Source organism: Poecilia reticulata, linkage group LG22 (assembly GCF_000633615.1).
Source record: "Poecilia reticulata strain Guanapo linkage group LG22, Guppy_female_1.0+MT, whole genome shotgun sequence".
NCBI lineage: Eukaryota > Metazoa > Chordata > Actinopteri > Cyprinodontiformes > Poeciliidae > Poecilia > Poecilia reticulata.
This window is the reverse complement of record NC_024352.1, coordinates 23,935,206-23,941,644: the sequence shown is the minus strand read 5'-3', so window position 1 is coordinate 23,941,644 and position 6,439 is coordinate 23,935,206.

Sequence of the window (6,439 nt, the reverse complement as noted above, 5' to 3'; positions counted from 1 at the left end):
AGAATTTCTTAATTTGGATCGACAGCTAGGTTGGTTTAGATTGGAAACTTCATTTTATAATTCCTCAGTTTATGTTGTTCTGATGATCTGGACCATTTAAATGATAAATACTGTATATTTTACTGCATACATCAGTTCATTCAGCCCCAGCGGAGTCAACGTGAGTCTCTCAGACCGTTACAGGTTGTGATGCATTAGGTTTTTATCGCAGACAGCTTTGATGGGTCCATCAACATCGTAATAAACTCAGGCCATCGCTCATCTTGGGCCGCAGTGGCTTGACAGAAACACCGACTGCAAAATTAGGATTATTTTAAACTGCAGCCGCCTTACTGCTGCCTCACTTCAGCATCCATCTCTTAACCTGGCCGCTCTCCACCCTCACAAAATCAGATTCATTCAGTCCACAATTTACAGCACACTTTAGCAAACACCGGCCATTAGCTGCCAGCGGATGGCTCTGCCTCCTCTGAGATAAATCAATTATCCTATCTCCACCGGGCCTGATGGGTTCAGAGGGGATTACCGTTTCAGACCAACAACCAAGCATCTGCATGGCCTACAAAGTACGAATTTTGATTTTTTTTTAATTACAATCCTGTTTTTGACGAGGAAAATTCATGCTGTAGAGCTTTACACTGCAAAAACACAAAATCTAGTATTTTTGATTTAGTTTCTAGTGCAAATATCTTGAAATAAGGCAAAAGTAACCTACAAGTAACTTTTCAGCTTATTTTGAGTAAATAATTCCTTAATTTTGGCTAAAACTGCTGGTCCCATTGGCAGATTATTTCACTTATAACAAGGGTGTACAAACTTTCTGCCAGGTTTGCCAAAATTAAAGACTCAAAATTAGTTGTGGACCAAACAAACATAAATTCAAGCAAATGCAGTAGCCTGATATTTATGGTAGATTCAAAACAGTATTTTTACACCAATGTGTTAAAAATAGAACCAAAATTAGTCAATTTCAACCTAAACTCTGAAAATTTCTGACTAAACGTTAAAATTTTCTAGAATTGTTGAAAAAATAAAAAAAAATGTTAACATTTGATATTCAGAAGTTACCATGTGTTAATCTAAAATTCAGATTTTTTTTTTCTCCCAAATTTCCTTGATTTTTCAAGAAAATTTCAGATTTTACTCTCAAACTTTCTGTGTTTTCTGGCAGAAATTGACGACTTCTTACTACTTTAATTTTGCATGTTTGCTGTATTAAAACAGACGCCTAGTTTTGGTCTCAGTTGACTAAATTTATTTTCAGTAATAAGAGCAAAATTTGGGTCACTTTGCTTCAAAATGTTTGCTATATTTAGTTTAATAAAGAATAAAAGCTGATCTGGATGCAGCAAAGTTGGCTTTTCAGTAAAAGTCTGTTGGTTTTACATTTTGTTAAAACTTGGTTATAAAGACACAAATACTTTATGTGTATTTTACATTTTCCTGTGTAAGAAAATTATGTTGTTGACAATTTTGACCCTGATTACAAATTGAAAGTTTCCACCTGCATCTATGAGCCAAATTTGGATTATTTTTGATTTGCAGTTGGGGGGGCCGCAAAAATTAATTCCGAGGGCCACAAATGACCCTGAGCCACATGTTGGACACTCCTGACCAGTGAAATAATCTACTAATGGAACAAGCACATGTTCATCTAGACTATTACCTTAAAACAAGCTCCTATTATCTTAATGAAAGTTACTTATTTGTCTTACCATAAACTGGACTAAAAATACTTGGTCCTACTTTGTGTTTTTGCAGTGTAAGCCACGCCTCGCTGTATTAGATCTTCAATTTCAAGGCCAGATGTAGCCGTAATATATTTTACGAGGGGCAGCGTCCAGACAAATCTTTTCCTCTCGTCCATTCATTAAGACGCTCATCAGCTGGTTCTGTTTGTTCCCCGGTCCATTTGGAGATAAGCCTTGTTTTGGACTTCTTTGATAGATGGCCAAACAGTTTAATCAGTTTTCATCAAACATGCTAATGCACATGCTTGTGTGTGTGTGTGTGTGTGTGTGTGTGTGTGTGTGTGTGTGTGTGTGTGTGTGTGTGTGTGTGTGTGTGTGTGTGTGTGCAGAAAACACTGGAATCATATTACAGGGCAGCTGCTTGAAACCAGATCAAGAGACTTGATCGACTCTCCACAACAATCTTATTGCTTGCTGACCACGCTGTGAATTCAATAAAACAACGCTGAGCGCTCTTAACAGACACTTACCAGTCTCTTCTGATGCAATGAAGTGTGGCTGTTAGTCATGCTGTGCAAGCTGTGTTGATGCTTAGCCTGTCAGCAGCTGAAGACGTCGATAGTTTGGATTTCATGGAGGTTTTTATGGCTGAAAAACTTAAATATTCACAACTTGTTCTGATGGATCACGAAGATGAAGACTGAGCTTTGAAACAAACTGAACAGGGAAATTACTGGAAACTACATTTGAGTTCAGGATGTTCATTTTCTGATCAAATGTTTATGACTATTAGCATGTGGTTGGCACAACTGCTAATTCACTAATACTGTAGCTAACGTTTTGTTTAGCGGTTTTGCTATCTTTGAAAACCATTTAGCGCATTTAGCGTCCCCAAAGTAAATATTTCTGGACTTAGCTGTTCTGCAAACAGTAATTTTTGTTTAGCGCTTTAGCACTTTTGCTAACTTTGAGAACATTTAGCCTGCTTAGCCTTCCCTAAATAATTTTTCCAGATAAATTCTATAGCGCTAATTTACTTAGCTGTTTTGTAAACAACTAAGTAATTTTTTGTTTAGCGCTTTTGAGATTTTGCTAACATTTAGCGCATTAGTATTAATTTTTCCAGATTAGTCCTAAAGTGCTCATTTACTTGCCTGTTTTGTAAACTTCCAGTTGAATAGTTTTATCGACATTTAAGAATTTGTCAAATAGTAAGACGTTAATATTCATGCTCTTATTTTGAAGAGCATGAGTTCCATTTCCTCTTCTCACTTTCTTTCTTCTCTCCTCCCCCTCAATAACTTCATTTAAAATAACAAATATACATGAACAAAGACCAACATGAACAGTAGAAAACAAGATAACTATAATATTTAAGGTTACCGAACATGAATGTCAAAATAAGGGTTGCAGTCTTTCAATGGCAGACACAATTTGAACTGAAGTTAGCGCTTTAGCATTAGCTTCCACTAATTACATGTTAATTTACAGATAGTGCTTTAGCGTTAGCACAGCTAACATTTTAGCCCTCTGTGGCCCTCGCTGCCATTAGCCTTGAAGAGTAAAAGTCGGATTACATGTTATTTTCTGTCAGGCGTTTGCACTGTACCAATTCCCAGCTGAGGAAAAAAAGGCTTTGTGTTTTTATTTTACTGTGGCAGGATTGTTGAGCTGCACAAGAATCGCCCCATCTCTGAAGAGGCTGACGCAATAAAGCAGTTATTTTAAGTTTCTTTAAAGATACTGAGGGTTATGTAACAAAAAGTTAAATGCCAGGCTCAAAGACATTTCACTTGCTTGAGGATCCATGGAGGCAGATCCTTGAAAATTATAGATTATAGCACTTAGTTATGCCGTCTGGAGCACAATAACCATAAAGAGTGTGACTGAGAAAAGCAAGAACAAAAGTATATATCTTCAACAATCCAGTTTCCTCGTGCGTCACAAAAATGCTGCTTTAAACTGCAAAGTGTTACGGCCCTGGGCCTTAAGGGCTGGGCTGCAGGTGTTGCTTTTGTCTGTCCTTGTGCTCCTCCCCTTTACAGGTGCTGCTGATCAGGTTGATTGGGAGTGCAGAGTACTTAAACCTGGCTGTCTCCATCTTCTGGGTTGCCTTCAGCGTCCACTCTGCCACTTATGGTGTTTTGTTGCCAGGCCTCGGCTCCCCTCCTTTTTGCACATTTGCGTTTGTCTTTGTTTTGGCACTTCAACATTTCCATATGCACTCATACAACACATCCAAGCATTTGCATCACACCACTTATACTGATATCCACAATCCATTGTTGTTTTTGTTAATAAATATAACTTTTTCTACACTTTAACCCCTGCATGGTCTCCCGTTTTGTTATGACCTTGAGCCAGTCGTAACAAAAGGAAAAAGTCATATTGTACGGTCCTGATGGCTTCAGTGAGAGATCCAACTGGAGTCCTAATGTGTGCAACGAAGACTCGATCTTTAAGGAGTACAACACTCACTTTCTCTACTTCTTCAAGGAGAATAGGATCCTTATTCCCATCATTTAAAGATGTTTTCATACCTGATAGTCCAGTAAATTTGGTTTGATTTCAACAAATTGCAAAATTTGTTCCATTTTTACTGCTGCGGTTCTCCTTCAACCTGTTCCCCTCCTGGCCTGTAGGGGCGCTGCACCAAGAACCACTGAAGGAAACGACACAAAAACCTCTGGAAATAAAAAACAGAGCAAAACTTCATTTTTTATGAAATGTAAACAAAAATGGAGCTGCGTCAGATATAGGATTTCCCTTTTGTCTTTGGTGGAAGCTGTCAGGAAAGCCATTAGTGTGTTTGTTTTGATTGTATTTACCCAGAATGCCCTGCATTGTAGTCCACTTCCTGGTTTTAGAGCAGTTTCTGGTCCACTTGATGTTCACATATGCATTCGAACCAAACCAGAATTCATTTCAACTGAACAGAGGGTTTTAGGCAGACAAGACTTTGTGTTTTAAAGTTTGATTCACACACTTCCCCAAATGAACCGCACTTTCTAGGCAATCAAACTGGAGTTCAATTCAATCTCACAAAAAAAATTGAGATGGCAGTGAAAGTCATACACTGGTGGAAATGAGTTCCAGGTCACAGATGTCCTTCATCAGAGTGTTTTCACTGCAACATCACTCCTGTCTGCTGGAAACCTTTGTATCAACTAGCATTTCTTTAAAGAGGATTGAATATGCAAAATTCACTTTTTGCTTGTTTTGTATCAATCTTTTTGTGATGTCGACAGGCACAACGTTTTTACCTAGCAACCAACCTGAGCTCCAGCACCTTTGGTCAGCTGCTTTTACAGCTGTATGTGCTGTACAATGGCTGCTGGAAAAAAACAAGAAGTGTTTTGTTGTTGACTTACCAACCTGAAACCACTTGCTGGATTCTTGTTGGCTGTGCAGGAGGCTCCACTTCTGCTTTTCAAAGATGCTCGATTGTATAATTGCCCATGTGTTTGAAGCCATTTACATGTGAGTGTAAATTTTGCGCTGGGGGCGTGGCCACCTCATTTTATTTGGATTTAAAGTGACAGGAAGTCCTAAAACAGCTCAAAATAGGCATAGCTGTGCAGACTAAATCTCATTATCTAAGAATGATTTTGAGCAGAAAATGTGATGAATGTTTAGTTTCACCCATAGATTTATTATAACGTGTTTAAGGAAGCGTGACAGGTCACCTTTAAACCACATTTTAAACGTTTCGACCAAAACGGAGAAGCTGCTCACTTCTGAAATGTATTCGTATAATAGTTTTTACACTCTCTATTTTATCTCTTTGCTTCTTTTTGAGGCAAATGCAAATACTTGTGAATTTTCAGAGTGTTGTTCAGGAGTGAGTGACAATTTAAAACTCAGGCAGGCGTCTAATCTTCCTGGATGACTTCCTCGTGGATAAATTAGTCAGACGGCGGCTATTATCTTCACAACCGTGCCACTCAGTGCCTCTGGTTTAAAAAGAAAATTATACCCTATACGTTTCTTTTTGAATTTTTAACTAAGCTAAAGTGCTGGGTAAGTAACACAATCATTTGAGTGTCTTTTGATGTCAACCATGCATTCGCCTGCTGATCGTTTCCCTGTGGCCTTTTCCTCGCTGTCAAACAGCACACACAGGTCTTTGATGGGAGACAACCAGCAGCCATTTAAATGCCACGGAGCAAACTGGGAGCAGGACAGAGTCATTTTGTTATATATGGTGTGAGGTGGCTATGAATTTATGATTTCTACATCTACACTGCAGAAACACAAAATCTTACCAAGTATTTTTGTCTAGTTTCAAGAGCAAACATCTCAGTTCACTTGGAATAAGACAAAACTAACTTACAAGTAACTTTTCAGCAAAAAATAGGAGCTTATTTTAAGTCAATAATTCCTTAATGTTGATGAGGAAGTTACTGATTCCACTGGCAGATTATTCCACTTACAACATGTTGAGTCACATTGCTATGGCACTGCACTGTTGCCTAGCAACCCCAGCCAAGCCCAGCCCGTTACCTAGCAACCCCAGCCAAGCCCAGCCCGTTACCTAGCGACTCCAGCCCATTACCTAGCAACCCCAGCCAAGCCAAGCCTGTTACCCAGCAACCCCAGTCAAGCCCAGCCCGTTACCTGGCAACCCCAGCTAACCCCAGCCTGTTACCTAGCAACCCCAGCCAAGCCCAGCCTGGCAACCCCAGCTAACCCCAGCCTGTTACCTAGCAACCCCAGCCAAGCCCAACCCGTTACCTGGCAACCCCAGC